At 33.3% G+C, this 16,635-nt stretch overlaps 1 non-coding gene across 1 annotated transcript; it reads left to right on the top strand.

The window, feature by feature from the left end:
• The first annotated feature begins 4,902 nt into the window (after positions 1 to 4,902).
• On the top strand, positions 4,903 to 5,004 carry LOC126026829 (U6 spliceosomal RNA). The gene has a single exon (XR_007502044.1). It is a non-coding gene; the product is annotated as a U6 spliceosomal RNA (small nuclear RNA).
• The last annotated feature ends 11,631 nt before the right edge of the window (positions 5,005 to 16,635 follow it).

The raw sequence follows: 16,635 nt of genomic DNA, 5'->3' as shown, positions 1-16,635 counted from the left end.
CTGGATACGCAAAACATAACATAAGGATAAGGAATACTCTTAATACATAAAGTTCTGTAGTTTGTGGATGCATATGGAGGAATTTCTCACCCCCCACCCCAGTGCCCGATTAACCAGGCTTGACCCTGAAGACCCGCCTGGTGTGGGGGGAATCTCGGTCCCCTGGACTAAGTGGTATATTTTTATTAAAGCTAATTTTTTTTTTTTGGTCACATCCAGCAGCACTCAGAGTTTACTCCTGTCTCTACACTCGCTCCTGTCAGCCTTGGGGGACTATATGGGATGTCGGGATTCGAACTGCCATCCTTCTGCATGGAAGGCAAACGCCTTATCTCTATGCTACATCTCTGGCCCTGAAGCTAAATTTTCTAGACAATGCATAAAGTTTATAGCTTATATGCAGATTTCTATAAGGGACATGGGGAATCATAATATAGCCTTTTGATTTTGTTAGTGGCTGTACAGCTGTACAAATCATCCAGCAATATCAAAAAGAATGATATTTCTTTTCTTTTCTTTCTTTCTTTCTTTTTTTTTTATTTTTTTGGCCCACACCCTGTGACATTCAGGGGTTACTCCTGACTATCTGCTCAGAAATTGTTCCTGGTTTGGGGGACCATATGGGATGCCTAGGATCGAACCCAGGTCCGCCCTGAATTGGCCATGTGCAATGCAAACACCCTACTGCTGTGCTAATGTGCTGGCCCCAGAACATTTCTTAATTGATTACTAATATGCGTATATTCTATACTTATTGGAGAGACAAAACATAATTCAGCAAATCACTGGAGAATTTCAAATGACGTTTTTAGGTGAATTAAATTAGAGGACATTCACAAATGTAGTGAATGGTAGTTAGGGAGAACATCAGGAAAGAAAAATATGCAGAGTCTGCTGAGCTGAAAATATATCAGTATATTAGGCTTATATATTGTGAAGATCTAACAGTGAAAGTTTGCTCATGAATATCTTTCACAAAATCTATCTCCAGGGGGTGCAGATGTGTTACAGTGAGTAGGGCACTTGCCTGCATCCCATAGGATCCTCACAGCATGAACAAGAGTGATTCTTTTTTTTTATTTTGTTTTTGTTTTGGGGCCACATTTGCGGAGCTCAGAGATTACTCTGCACTCATTAATTGCTTGGGGAATCTTATGGGATGCTGGGGATGGGTCTGTCCTGGGACAGCCACATTTAAAGCAAACTGCCTACAGCTATACTACTAGTCTGTCCCTAAGGATTGATATAGAGTGCACAGCCAGAAGTAACCTAGCCATTATTGGATATCGCCATAAAACAAACAAACAAACAAAAAAATAAACCCAAAGCAACAGCAAAAATAAATAAATAAATAAATAAGCTCCACAAAACTTTTTCCACTCACTTTACAGAATCCACCCACACCGAAATCAATCCTTTCTCAAAGATTTATTGCAGGATGACATGATTTTCTTTACTAGAATATCTCAGAGCAGAGCACATGACTTGCTTGTGTAAAGTTCTGGGTTCGAGCTATGCAAATTCACCCGGGGAAAGGAAAAACAATAAAATTCTTCATTGCACTTTTGTCAATTGAGGCTGATATATTTCAAGCATGTTGTTACCTAATGATTACACTATATATGTGGGAATTAAAACAGAATAGAAAATAATGTCACAGTCCTAGATCTATGTTATATTAAGTAGAACATAAGGTTGACCTATGATCAACCTAGATTTGATCCCCAGTATCACGTAAGATCCTCTGAGTACTGCCAATAGAACCCTAAGCATTTCTGGATATAGCTACAAAACTATACACCATACAGAATAAAGTAAATAAGGTTATAGATTATCATTACTTTTCCCCCCAATCTTGCAAAATTAAATTTAATTAAATGATGTACAAAAATATATATAATCAAATACCTTTTATTATGTAATTGGTATTATTCAGTCAAAACCTTCACAATTTTATTTTTTCTGACCATTCTATAAAGGAAATTTATTTTATCTATTTATTACTTTGTACTAGGATAATAGATTGAATTTATTCCAGTGTTTTTCAACATCATTAGCATTGGGACAGGAGCATTGTTTTATAAATTGTATGGCGCCTACCAGTATTGCTTCTATTTAATCACCAAATGCCATTTTGTCTCTTTAAACTGTGATAATAAAATTATTTCCAAACATAGTTATCTATCTGTGATATGTGAGCAGAAGTCATCCTAGAAGAGAAACATTTATTTTTGTTAATTCATTGCACTTAGAATTTTGTATTTTCATTTAAGTGATTGCTCAAAAAGTACAGGCTTGCAGATAGAAATTTATATCCCCTGCAGAGTTAGAGTTTAATTATTTCTATATTACATACATTATATTACACACTTGCAAGGTAGGAGTTTAATCTTTTCTATATAATTTAAAAGACAGAATAATTCCTATCTCACATTTTAGCTGCATCTAGTACTTGAATCATCTCTGGCAAATATAGATAAGAGGAGCAGAGAACCTTACTGTAATGCATTAGTAGTCACACAGTCAGACTCCTCTTGTACTCTCTTTAGAAATCAGTATTTCATTTCAAGGTTGAAAAAAAGTTGTACTGACCCTTCAATATCATAACCCAGTATTAGTAAAGATATTCTCTCTGGTGAAATCTTCAATCTAAAGCTTCAGTGACTATTTAATGTTTGGGGTGGCATATAAGGGTATTTAACAAAAACTTTACCTGAGTCCTCAACTTTTTTACAATGAGAGCACTTTTCCCAAAAAGATGCATCTTATGGAGTGAATGTGCCTGGAGTTGAAGCCTGAGTGCAGAGGAGGAGAGCATGTAAAAACTATGTGCGTCTTTTTAGGGGCCAGAGTAGTAGCATCGTGGTAGGGTGTTTGTGTCACACACGGATGACCCAGGACAGTCATGGGTTCCAATCTGACAGCCCATATGGCCCCTTGAGCTAGGAGCGCAGAGCCAGGAATAAACCTTGAGTGCTGCCAGGTGTAATCCAAAACTAAACTAAACTAAACTAAACTAAACTAAACTAAACTAAAATAAAATAAAATAAAATAAAATAAAATAAAATAAAACCACTAAAAATAGGATAAATAAAAACAATGTGAATTTCATAGTCAGGTGCATCATATAGAACAAAAAATGCAGTATGTTAGATAGTCTTTTTACCTATGGAGCAAATTCAGTAGAAAGATGTGTAGACAAATATAGGAAACATCCACTACCATAGGCCCTGTGATATTTTGTTCCAGAGGTAATAAAAAATATAGATATTTGTGGTGATACCAGGAAACTTTTCTAACACCTTTAAAACATTGTGGTGCATTCTCAAAAAATAAGCTCATTTATTTTTTGTTCAAGTATTCATTTCAGTAGGGTAGCTTGTACAGGTCTTGTTTGAGTGTTTTTGTTTGTTAGTTTTTAATGATTATCGTTTTAGCTATAATATTGATTTTGGTCCTTTGGAGGGAAAAGAAAAGAAGAGAAAAGAAAAAGAAAGAGAGAAGAAAAGAAAAAAATCATCAGCCCAGAGGTCTTCCTAATGCTGTTTGTTTTTTAATATATATTTTATTTAAACAACTTGATTACATACATAATTCTGTTTAGGTTTCAGCAATGTAAAGAACACCACCCATCACCAGTGCAACATTCCCATCTCCAATGTCCCAAATCTCCCTCCTTCCCACCCTACCCCCACCTGTACTCTAGACAGGCTTTCTATTTCCCTCATATATTGTCATTGTTAGGATAGTTCATAATGTAGTTATTTCTCTAACAAAGCTCATCCCTGTTTGTGGTGAGCTTCGTGAGGTGGGCTGTAACTTCCAGCCCTCCTGTGTTTTGTCTCTGAAAATTATTACTGCAAGAATGTCTTTCATTTTTCTTAAAACCCATAAATGAGTGAGACCATCCTGCGTCTTTCTCTCTCTCTGACATATTCACTCAGCATAATAGATTCCATGTACATCCATGTATAGGAAAATTTCATGACTTCATCTCTCCTGACAGCTGCATAATATTCCATTGTGTATATGTACCACAGTTTCTTTAGCCATTCATCTGTTGAAGGGTATCTTGGCTGTTTCCAGAGTCTTGCTATGATAAATAGTGCTGCAATGAATATAGGTGTAAGGAAGGGATTTTTGTATTGTATTTTTTTGTTCGTAGGGTACATTCCTAGGAGTGGTATAGCTGGATCGTATGGGAGCTCGATTTCCAGTTTTTGGAGGAATCTTCATATTGCTTTCCATAAGGGTTGAACTAGACGGCATTCCCACCAGCAGTGGATAAGAGTTCCTTTCTCTCCACATCCCCGCGAGCACTGCTTGGTCTCATTCTTTGTGGTGTGTGCCAATCTCTGGGGTTGAGGTGGTACCTCATAGTTGTTTTGATTTGCATCTCTCTGATGATTAGTGATGTGGAACATTTTTTCATGTATCTTTTGGCCATTTGTATTTCTTCTTTGCCAAAGTGTCTGTCCATTTCTTCTCCCCATTTTTTGATGGGATTAGATGTTTTTTTTCTGTAAAGTTCTGTCAGTGCCTTGTATATTTTGGAGATTAGCCCCTTATCTGATGGGTATTGGGTGAATAGTTTCTCCTACTCAGTGGGGTGCTCTTGTATCCTGGGCACTATTTCCTTTGAGGTGCAGAAGCTTCTCAGTTTAATATATTCCCATCTGTTAATCTCTGCTTTCACTTGCTTAGAGAGTGCAGTTTCCTCCTTGAAGATGCCTGTAGTCTCAATGTCCTGGAGTGTTTTGCCTACGTGTTGTTCTATGTATCTTATGGTTTCAGGTTTGATATCGAGGTCTTTAATCCATTTGGATTTTACCTTAGTACATGATGTTAACTGGGGGTCTAAGTTCAATTTTTAATGCTGAGCTTTTAAGATGCTACTATCCCGTGCTCGCTTCGGTACACATATACTAAAATTGGAATGATACAGAGATTAGCATGCCCCTGTGCAAGGATGACAAGCAAGTTCGTGAAGCGTTCCATATTTTTTGAAAAAAAAAAAAAAAAAGATGCTACTATCTCATCCAACAAATTTGTGATCTTTGAATCGGGCATTGACAATGTCCTATTTAAAACTTACTCTTTTAGGAAAAATTCTGTCAAAGAGTTATTACTGAGATCTAAACCTAATGACTTCTTGGTAATATATATATATCAGGGTGTAGAAAAATGAAAATTCACAAATGTTTCAAATGACCTTTAGGATATCAAACAATTTTTGTTATTTTCAATAATCTTATCTTATTCTTATATTTATTTATTGTTTTGAAGGTATATCTTTAAAATATATCATCCCAAAGTCACCTGAAAATTTTAATTTGTTTTTATTTTGCTGGTTAACTACAAGTGCAAATCAAGAGTTAAATTTAGGAGACTTAGAGAAGAGAAAATAAAATATACCTATGTTAGAAGAAAAATTAAGGTGTTAAGCCACCATTTTATATTTGTTTGGTTTCAAAGCTATATTTTTGAGGTTGAATTACTTCATAAGTTAAATACTACTTTAAGTTTCATAAAATATAATTCCTTGAGACATAGATGGCATAAGACTACATGTGTGTATAATTTCTAACATGCAAGCTACCTACAATATTTTGTGATTCTACAGTTTTTCATATTTTAGTTATTTTAGTTTCAGCTATCTGAAATACACTCATGAAAGTTTATATTCTTTTCTTAGTCCATCTCCTATTTTTAGATAGTAGTCATTATCAATAATGTATGTGTGTATATTCTATTTCATTGACTGTGTTGTAAAACATTTATATGACAAAAATGTTTATTGGAAACCTTAAAGCCATTATTTTAAATGCCTAGTGGCTATCTATGAATTTTTCAGGTAGACTTTTCCAAGAGGGTTTAATTGCTTTCCTGTTTTAACCTAAAACTTATAGAGACAAGACAGTAGCCCAAAAGGAAAACAGACATTTGGGTAGCTTTTAAAATCTAACAAGCTAAATATTGTATATAACCAAATCACCAAGTAGATGTAATTAAGTTAGAAATTGAATATTAAACTTTAAAGATTAAAATGGAGGCTCTAAATATGAAAAGTTCTTGTATTGATATTACTCTTCCTGCTGCTTATAACATATAGGTCAATTAACTGCAACTAAACAAAGTACAATTTTAGCCTAACTATAAGAAATATAAATAATTACCTGTAGGTTGAATTACACATATAAGGATAAGAAAAATCATTTATTATTCTTTTTTTTTTTTTTTTGGTTTTTGGGTCACACCCGGCAGTGCTCAGGGGTTATTCCTGGCTCCAGGCTCAGAAATTGCTCCTGGCAGGCACGGGGGACCATATGGGGCGCCGGGATTCGAACCAATGACCTCCTGCATGAAAGGCAAACGCCTTACCTCCATGCTATCTCTCCGGCCCCATTTATTATTCTTAATAAAATTAAACATAATATCATTTCATTAAGTTGATTAAGATTAAATTGAATTTTATGATTCCTCCATTTCTATTTCAGTAGCCAAGAGAAAGTCATTGTCATCTATATCTTTGTCTTATTTGTTTATAAATTCTAGAGTTTTGGGGCAATATGTTTGCTAGAGATGCATACAGAATTAAGATAAATTACAACTCATATGTTAAATGCTACCAATGAATAGTCAAGTTAAGATATACATAGACTTAATTCAGAAATGATATTTGGTCTCTGTAGAAATGGAGTGTATTATAGTCCCAGTGTATGAATGTACTTATCAGCCAAGAAGTCCTTCAAACTCCCAAACTTGAGAGTTACTGGAGGTTTCCTCACTTAGGCAAAATCAAATATTAGTTCTATTTAAAATTTCTCTTGTTTGTGAATTGTGGAAAATTAAATAAAGATTTTGTTTTATTAATAGGACTGTCTTGATAATTCTCCATCCACTAGTAAATGCTAAACAGCTCATCAGAATAATTGGCAAGCATAAGGTTATAATCACTTCATGTTTGCTAGACTTTGAGGATGTCTTTGTAACTAAAAGGAACATAAGTAAATTTTACATTATATATTACAAAAATTACAGTATGCACCTTGGGTTTTGATTATAGATTTCTTATAGAGTTTAAATCTTGCCAAACAAAACCAAAACAAAGTAATAGAATACAACTAGGGTTTTTGTTAGTATTATCTAGCCTTATTACTTATGTTTCTAAGCTTCTATAAAATACTGAGCAGGAAGTGTGCTAGCAACTAAATCAGGATTTTAACATAAATAAGCCAAGCATAATTTTTTGTGTTCAGCCCTTTTTTTTTCTTCAGAAGGCATATCAAGCAGTGCACAGGGCTTATTCCTGGATTTGTAAAGAGGATACACTCCTGGCAGGCTTGGGCATAAGGGTGGGCAGCCTATGAGAAGTGGGGATTCAACCCAGGTCGACCATGTACAACATTTTTTTTGATACATTGATGTAATTTTTCTTTCATTATATTACTCCTTCATTGTTTATTTTACTAATGTATTATCTTTCCATTTTTCCCTAATTTATTTTTCTTTTAGAATGGACATTAAGTTTGATTACAGATCTGGTTTAATCTACAGTCTATAGCAGTCTAGAATACTACACATTTCTATTACTCTAAACTGGTCCAGGTTACTATTGCAAGTACTGACTTTTGTATTATAACATAAGAATAATATGCATTAAAATTTATTTAAATTGTCACCTGAACTATGATAAACTGCAAATGTAAGATGACTTCATTCAAAATACCAGTGGAATATTTGCAATGCAAATTCCCTACCTGCTATACTATTTATCCAACAATATTATTGTAAATCTATTTTGTGTATTGTGCCTTGTTACTATATTTTTGTTTCTATCTATACTTGTACTTATAAAAAGTGTGTTTTTATTCTTTACGTTCATCCATTACAGTTTTAAGATGCTAAATCCTAATGTTCTCCACCTGTAGTCCTTGCTGTGAACCAAATCTGTTGTAACTGGTACTTTTCTCTTTGTATTTTCTTTTCAATTTGCAATCTTTTAGACTGTGAAAGGAAGATTATTTTGAGCTAAAATAAAATTCCAATATATCATTATAGCTAAAAGAAAAGTAAATTGGTGTATGACTTTTTGACATTTCTACTTTATTGCAGATATGGATGTGAATTCAATTAAATTCTGTTATGTAATATATCTAAATAATGTGATTCCTATGAATAATTTTGTAGATATACTAATATACAAGAAATGTGGCCTACAGGATTCATTTCACTCTATGTACAACAAGAACTCCAGGTCACAATAAGTAGCTGGAGTTCATAAATTGTTGAAATATTTTTGAAGCCATGTAATAGTGGATCATTTGTAAAACAATATTACTAACTAATAATTGACTTAGCTTCAGGATATACTATAGTCAGAATCATTAGAATAACTTTCTGGCATTAGAAGACACTATGCTTTTATTTTGTTACAACTGATATAATCAGATCATAAGAGAAACAGATGTAATGTGATATAAAATATAAAAAATAACTTGTATTTAAATGCATTTATATCCTTGAAATTGCAAAGAATATGTTATGTGCAGTATTATGATACAAATCTTAACAGCATTCCTCCAAGGCAGGGACTCATTATTTTCGTCATTTGACAAGTAGAGGTTAAATTGAGGTTTTAAGTGACTCACCTAAGGGTAGGCAACGTGTCACTGGCTGATTCAATAGATTGTTTTTGCATTTTAGAGAAAAATTTCTCTATTTTAATGTTCCGTTGAAGAACATAAGCATTCATTTGGCAAATATATAATTAGTATCAGACTGTTCTAGCTAAAATCTGACTCAAAATATATAACAGATGCAGCCAAAAAAAACAATTCAGTAAAGAAACAGCTCTGCAAGGCTTTGTAGCAGTTATTCTTGTAATAACTCTAAAGTAGAAGCAATTTAAATGTTAAATTTAAGTATGTTAGCATTTAATAATTTAGTTATATATACTTTATGGGATCATACTTGACAACATTGTAATCAAATATTAAGCTACACCGTGTTAAGAGGAATTTTCAAAATTTACTGAGACTGATGAGATAGTATAGTGGGTTGAGTTACCATTTTTGCATGCAACAACTAGAGTTTAATTACTGGCGTCCTATGTGGGCCATCAAATTCCATCAGCAGTGATCCCTCAGTGCAGAGCCAGAAGTAATCCCTGAACACATCTGGGTATGTCTACACACAAAAGAAAGCAAACAGAAACAAATGTGTGCTAAAAGCATAATAGTTAGCATATTGGTAGGATGTAAAACTAGTTGTATGAGAAAGGGGCATGACAAATCTTTGTGACTGATAGAGCTGTTTGTATTGGGGATTATGATGCAAAATGCAGAATTTTAAAAAATAAAGCTCTCTAGTCATACACTCAATAGTTTCATAAGATATATTGGGACAAGATATAGTCCATTGAGAAGCACAACACATTAGCATTTCTGCATTTTATGCCCAGCATCAAAAAACAAAATTTAAAAATGTATTATTATTAGTTGTAAAATGATTCATATCAATAGTATATTTTAAAAGTATTTTTTGTCCAGAGTGCTCCGATATTTTTTGTTGATCATCACTCATGTCCTTGTGTCCTCTTCCCTTTTACACACTTTTCTGTTCTGATTATGTGAAAAATCTAAGAAAACTGGGGAGTGAAATACAGCTGACAAGGTGTTACTAGCATTAAGGAGAGAAAAACAAGAAAGTGAAGATTTATAGTCACAAGAGATAAAAACAAGGTAGGGAAGATTTATGGGTATAGAGGCTCCCAATCACTAAAGCATAGAAATGGAAGAAAAACAGTTAATTAGTGAAAACCCCTTTGTTCTTTAAAATAACTCAGCCTCAACTGTAATTTTGCTTGTGTACACGAGCTTACTTGCTTGCTTTGTTTGCTTCTGCTTTTGAAGACATAAAAATAGAGTAGAGCAAAGCTTTGTTCAGGACCTAGATTTCCCAGCTCTTGGTTCCCATAAATAAACTCCTTTCTCTTCTCCCCACTTCAGCTGCAATCTCAATTCTTTGACTTTACCTAAAAAATCATATCAAGAGTTTCAGTTTGATGAGTTTATTCTAGGAATAATTATAAAAAAAACACATTTGATGATATGGTTGTTGATTAGTATTGTGACCCTCATTTTCTTTCTTTTATTATCTTTAGTATATTGCCCTGAAATATTTTCTATACTGTCTCTTATTTTTCTTAAATAAGAAATATTTCTTAGAGAAATAACTGCACTAACAACTACAATTGGCAATGATAGAGATAAATAAAATGGCTGACTCAAAGACAGGCAGGTAGTGGAGGAGGAGGTAAATGGGAGACATTGGTGGTGGGAAAATTACACTGGTTAAGGGGTGTGTGTGCATTTATGGATGACAATGAATTACAAACATGTTTGTAAACATGGTGCTTAAATAAATAATAAAAAAGAAATATATCCTAGTCTTTAGTTATCCTTTATCTATATCTTATAAAACTATGCTTTTTTTCTCCTTCAACTTATTATTTCTATTCAATGTCAATCCTTCCTGAACATAACTTCCTAAGTTGAGTTTGTTAGTCTTATACATATAGTTGCCCCCTAAGTGTGTAAGTTAAATTAATTTTTCATGTTATTACTTGTAAAATATCATGATGTAGAACATTGCTATAACTTCAAAATTATCATTAATGCCTCTTGACATGTTTGTAATAGAACTATCTGTAACTGCATTTAAATAAATGATTCATTTCCCTTAATAGTTCCCTTTTACAGAAGGTAATATAAAGCAAGCCTTATAATATAGAGAACTTTTTTCTATTATTTTTATATTTATATTTTCTGCTTCATGTTCATTTAGAAAGTACTACACTGAATATATTTCTGTTTTTGTTCACTAATTTGCCAAATAATAAGAATTTAGGTAATTTAGAATCTATAGCACACTATGAAGAAAATTGTTAGAAATATATTTCTGTGTATGAAGATGTTTTTAATATTTATTGTTTGATGTATATGAGGGAAATAACTGAAATATATATATAAAATATTTAATTTTTTGAAAACTAGCAATCTAATTTTCTAAAACTACTATACTACACCACATTTAAATTTGCATTGTTCAAAAGCTCCAATTCCTTAAGATTTTAGAACATTAGAATTGCCAATATTTTAAGTTTTATTTGTTTTCAATATCCCACTGGTTTATTTACATATTAATAAATTTAAAATAATGAGCACCTTTTCTTGTGATTATTTGCGATTGATAGGTCTTCTTTAAAGAATAGTCATTCAAATCATTTACCTATTTTATTGAGTTCTTTATTTTACTTCTTTTGGTTTTTTGGGGGCCACACCCAGTGACACTCAGGGGATATTCCTGGCTATGCTCTCAGAAATTTCTCCTGGTTTGGGAGACCATCTGGGGATCGAATCGTGGTCTGTCCTAAGGTAGTGCAGGTAAGGCAGATGCTATACCACTTGCACCACAGCTTCGGCACTGAGTTCTTTATTTTAATTACATAAAAATTCTTTACACAATTTGGACTTAAGATTTTCATTTCAGCGTTTTTTATTTTGTTCCTTTGATTTGCCTTATGGAAAGGGGATTTTGGGGGTTACAGCTTAAGATGATTCTTAATCATTTTTGGAAGTGCTGGTGACAATTTTGTGGAGCCGGGGACTTGAATTGGATGACCACATGCAAGAAAATGGCTTTAAACCTTTGCATTATCTCTTCTGTGTCAAGTGTTAATAAATATTTCGTTCTCATCTTTTGCTTGTCTTCTAATTTTTAACAATGTCTTTATGTTTTTTTAAAGAAATCATTTCTCTGTATCTGGGGAGATAGAGTGGTCACTTGCCCTTCAAGAGTCCTGTATACATTCAATATTCTGTATGTTTGCCAGAGCCCTGTTGAGAGTCATCCTTGATCGCTGACCAAGGAACAACCTTGAGGACCCATGTCTCTAGAAAGAAAAGAAAAAAAGATAAGAGAAGAGTAGAGAAAAAAGTAAAGAAAAGAAGAAAAGAAAAAAGAAAAGAAAAAAACAAGACAAAGAAAGGAAGAAAGGAGAAAGGTAAAGAAATCAAATTTCAATTTGTGTGTTCAGGTTTTATTTATTTTTATTGGAATATGTTGCTTAATTCATTTTTTCCAAGAGTCTCTCATTTTATTCTAAACCTCTGCATCTAGCCTGTTTGTCCTAATTTTTTTGTTTAAGTTCAAAAGTATAATTCATGGTACTAGCAACTTTCTCTGTTTTCCTTTAAACTTATTCTCTTATGTGGGCCTTATTTCCCTGAGATTCCTATTAGGTTTTCCTTCTGCTTTGATCTAACCCTTCCCTCCAATGCCCATGGCCTTTCTCATGTCTGCGCCATCAAAATATTGAAAACCTGACTTACATAATTTAGTTAGCTAAGGCATGGGCAATTAATGCCCTTGAGTCCTCTCACAGTAATATTAACCTTTAGCTTCTGGTTCCTGTCTTCAATGGGCAGTAGTTACTTACTCCTCCAGAGGATTGCGATTTTTGCTTTTAATAAGACAAACATTGAAAAAAGTCAAGAATCTCTCTCCTGCCATTCTTGCATCTTCCTTGTACCTATTGCTTTTATATTGTAGTAGGGGAGAGAGACAGAAATAGTGGCAAGTATAATCAATTATTATCTACTTAATTACTTTTTTATTGGGATGAAGCATACCAGTTCCTGCTACAGACTTACATTTTGTTCATTGCTATGGGTTGTCCTGAACATTTCTCTGAAAATCAAATTACACACAGGTCTTCTGCAGGCAAAGCATATGCTAAACTCTTTCCTCTATCTCTTAGTTCCAAACTTTACTAATTTTATATGCGATCTTTATCAAACTCGTCTTTATATAATTAAATATATATTATTTTGTAGAAGTAAAATTAATTTTTAACAACAGCAGAGACTTAGTTGATAACTTTTCTGTAGTTTAGAATATATTTCACCATTATAAAATTTTTGCAATTCAAATGAAACTTATAAAAGATTATTCTTGGATTTAAGTTAAATCTGACACATTGATTCCTTCAAATACTGAATTTAATACCGATTCCTATTTCTTTCTGCTTTTTAGTCTGGTCTTTTATTCATTGTATCTTATTTTTAGTTTGAGGACACACCCAATGTCACACAGGGGTCACTCCTGGCTCTGTGTTCAGAAATCACTCTCCTGGCAGGTTTGGGAGACCATATGAGATTAGAGGATGGAACCGAGTCAATCCTGGTTGTCCATATGCAAGGCAAACACCCTACCACTGTGCTATCGCTTTAACCCTAGCCTGGTCTTTTAATATGTATTTTTCTCTCCTTTCTCATTTTTCTTTCTCTCTCTCTCTCTCTCTTTCTCTCTCTCTCTATATATATATATATATAGAAAATTAAATTATGCTTATGATTGCTAAAACTTCATAAGGTAAATATTACATTTTAATAATGTAAGATTATTTAAAATATATAACTATAAATTGTCATTGTACATTTCTATATTTATATATAATTAAATATTTTCTTGGCATCTATTTTCCACAAGCAAAAATACTAGCATTTTAAGTAAGTGTTTTACAGGAGACAGAAAAAGTATAAAAGGAAGCTTTTTGCCTTGCATGCAATCATCTTCAGTTCATTCTTAGACATGACATATGCCACAGGAGATAATTCTGAGCACAGAGCCAGGAATAATCCCTGAATATTTCTGGATATGGAACAAAATTACTTACAAAAAAAGTAAGTGAAATAAGATACTTATATTACTTTTATTACTTTTTTGGCTTTATATTGTTTCATTTTGTTTTGTTTCATTTATGTTTCTAGGAATAAAACTCAAAGTCTCATGATGTTAAAGTTTATCACTGAGCTATATTACTAATTTCACCCTCATGTTTTTTATCAAATAGAATTATCATTTTTATAAATTTACTTTAGATAACATAATTGAAGTACTATTAACTATTGTGCAGTACTATTAGTTTCAATGAACAATTACTGTGCCTCATCATCACCAACTTACCCAAAACATCTTATTACTGCAAGACCTCAAATCAGCTTCTGCCTTGTTCTTACTGCCTGATATTCTCAATATTATAATCCAAGGCCCAGTTTGTCTTCTTTCAATGGTGTCTATTCCCTTATTTTGTTTCTCTACATTCCACAGATAAATAAGTAATCTCAGGTTTCTGCATATTTGCTCTTTTGCTTTTGACAAATAATACATGATGCCATGTATTTACCTTTGTATCTTATACTACACTCAAAATTATCTTAAAGTAGATGAACTATTCTGATATTTTACCAAATGCTTTACATATATATTAAGAAAAAACCATAGGCAGAACTCTGCACAATGTAAATCTAAGGATATAGAAATGTATTAAGTTTTTTATAAAATTACAAATGTCAAATTAAATAATGGTACAACATAAAATTAAGGGCAAAAGAAACATGGTCTATATATATATATATATAATCCAATTTCTTACTCTCTATCCCTAGAACACATAAACATCCAAACAGATCCGAAGTCCAACTCCCTGTCCCTTCTCCTTGATATATGATTGGCCGAGGTCTCAGCACAGACATCCTACAGGTCATGGGAACATGGTCTAAATTGAAAAGATAACCTATTAAATGTAAATATTATCCACACATCATGCATTAGATATATTGCATATATACAAGATACATATATCATCTAGTAAAAAAGAACAAAGCAGGGGCCAGAGAGATAGCACAGCAGGCAGGGCATGTGCCTTGAACAATACTTAACAAGTTTTGATTCTTGGCATCCCATATTGTCCTCTAAGCCTGTCAAGAGTGATTCTGAGTGTAGAGCCAGGACAAACTCCTGAGCATTCATTTCTAGTGAGACCTAAAAACCAAAACACTGAGCACTGACAAAATAACGATAACACCATCAAAATATGGTAAAATATAATAGACAGGACACTTACGATGAGATATGATTGATCATATAGTAGAAATATAAAATTTTCCATTTCAAATCTACCTAAGAGACTAAAACTGACATCTGATTTAAGTATGAGAAGGGCTGGCTAGTAATTAACTTAAAATGTGTTTGCATATTATTTTAATATTAAAAATTCTCCTTGAAGAACCTACTAATAAAAATATATACGGTGTGCATAAATTGATGGCATACATATTTTAATTAGTAATAGACAAATTTGTCCGTGTCTAATGGGGTGTAAAATTGAAACTAATGAATTACTGTTAACATTTCTTATCTGACTCTACAATCTCACTGAAGTTCTTCTCTCATGGTTTAGCACTGAGAGAGCAGTGCTAGCTTTCCCAGTCTATCCTGTTCTAATGTCTGAAAAATGATGTTTTTAATTTAGCATATGCTAAACACTTGAAATATCATGGAACTGCAAGTGTTTCTTGAGTTCTCTGGCTTCTGTGGAACAAGTTGTTTTTAATTTAGCATATGCCTACATGTCAAATTACTTGTTCCACAGAAGCCAGAGAACTCAAGAAACACTTGCAGTTCCATGATATTTCAATGTATATCAAATACCATGTTCCTAGAAGATCTCTAAGAGTGCCCATGTATGCAAACTAGTTTCTGCTGCTTTCACTGAAAGTATGAATCACTTGTTATCTAACTTTGAGAGCCAACCAAGATTATATTCACAAGCCCCACAAAATTGTAAAAAAATAAATAACAGTTTGGCATTAAATATAATACTCCCTTTGAAAGCACTGTTGAATTGAAAAAAAATTCCAATGTTAAAAGACACCTACATAACTGGGACAATAATAAATACGTAAGAAATAATTGAAATCTCGTACTGTGATTATCAAACTGTTTGATTTCTTACATAAAAGTACACACAATTTTTAAGGGAAATGCTTATTTTATATTATGTAGAAGTGAACAGAGAATTTAAAAAAATTAAGAAACAGGAGAACAGGGCCGGCGAGGTGGCGCTAGAGGTAAGGTGTCTGCCTTGCAAGCGCTAGCCAAGGAAAGGACCACGGTTCGATCCCCCGGCGTCCCATATGGTCCCCCCAAGCCAGGGGCAATTTCTGAGCGCATAGCCAGGAGTAACCCCTGAGCATCTAACGGGTGTGGCCTGAAAAACCAAAAAAAAAAAAAAAAAAAAAAAAAAAGAAACAGGAGAACAAGATTCATTCATAAAATTAAGATAAAACTTCACACCAAAATTTTAATAAAATGAAGATAGTAATTTGCCTATTAGAATCTCAAAAATTATGTATATTATCCTACCAATTACAAGTGAAAATTCATTCACAAAACAATAATTTTAGTAATCAGAAAACAAATAATAAAAAGTCTTGACCCGGGGCCGGCGCGGTGGCACTAGAGGTAAGGTGTCTGCCTTGCCAGCGCTAGCCTAGGAGGGACGATGTTCGATCCCCTGGGGTCCCATATGATCCCCAAACCAGAAGCGACTTCTGAGCACATAGCCAGGAGTAACCCTGAGTGTTACCGGGTATAACCCAAAAACCAAAAAAAAAAAAAAAAAAGTCTTAACCCAAAATCAAAGAGATTTACAGCCCAAGTTATAGTGCAGCAGGGAGCCTGTTTGTCTTGCATGAGATCCATCCAGGTTCAATCTCTGATTTCCCA

The sequence above is a fragment of the Suncus etruscus genome, chromosome 13 (assembly GCF_024139225.1).
Source record: "Suncus etruscus isolate mSunEtr1 chromosome 13, mSunEtr1.pri.cur, whole genome shotgun sequence".
Lineage (NCBI taxonomy): Eukaryota > Metazoa > Chordata > Mammalia > Eulipotyphla > Soricidae > Suncus > Suncus etruscus.
This window is presented reverse-complemented; position numbering and strand designations above follow the sequence as displayed.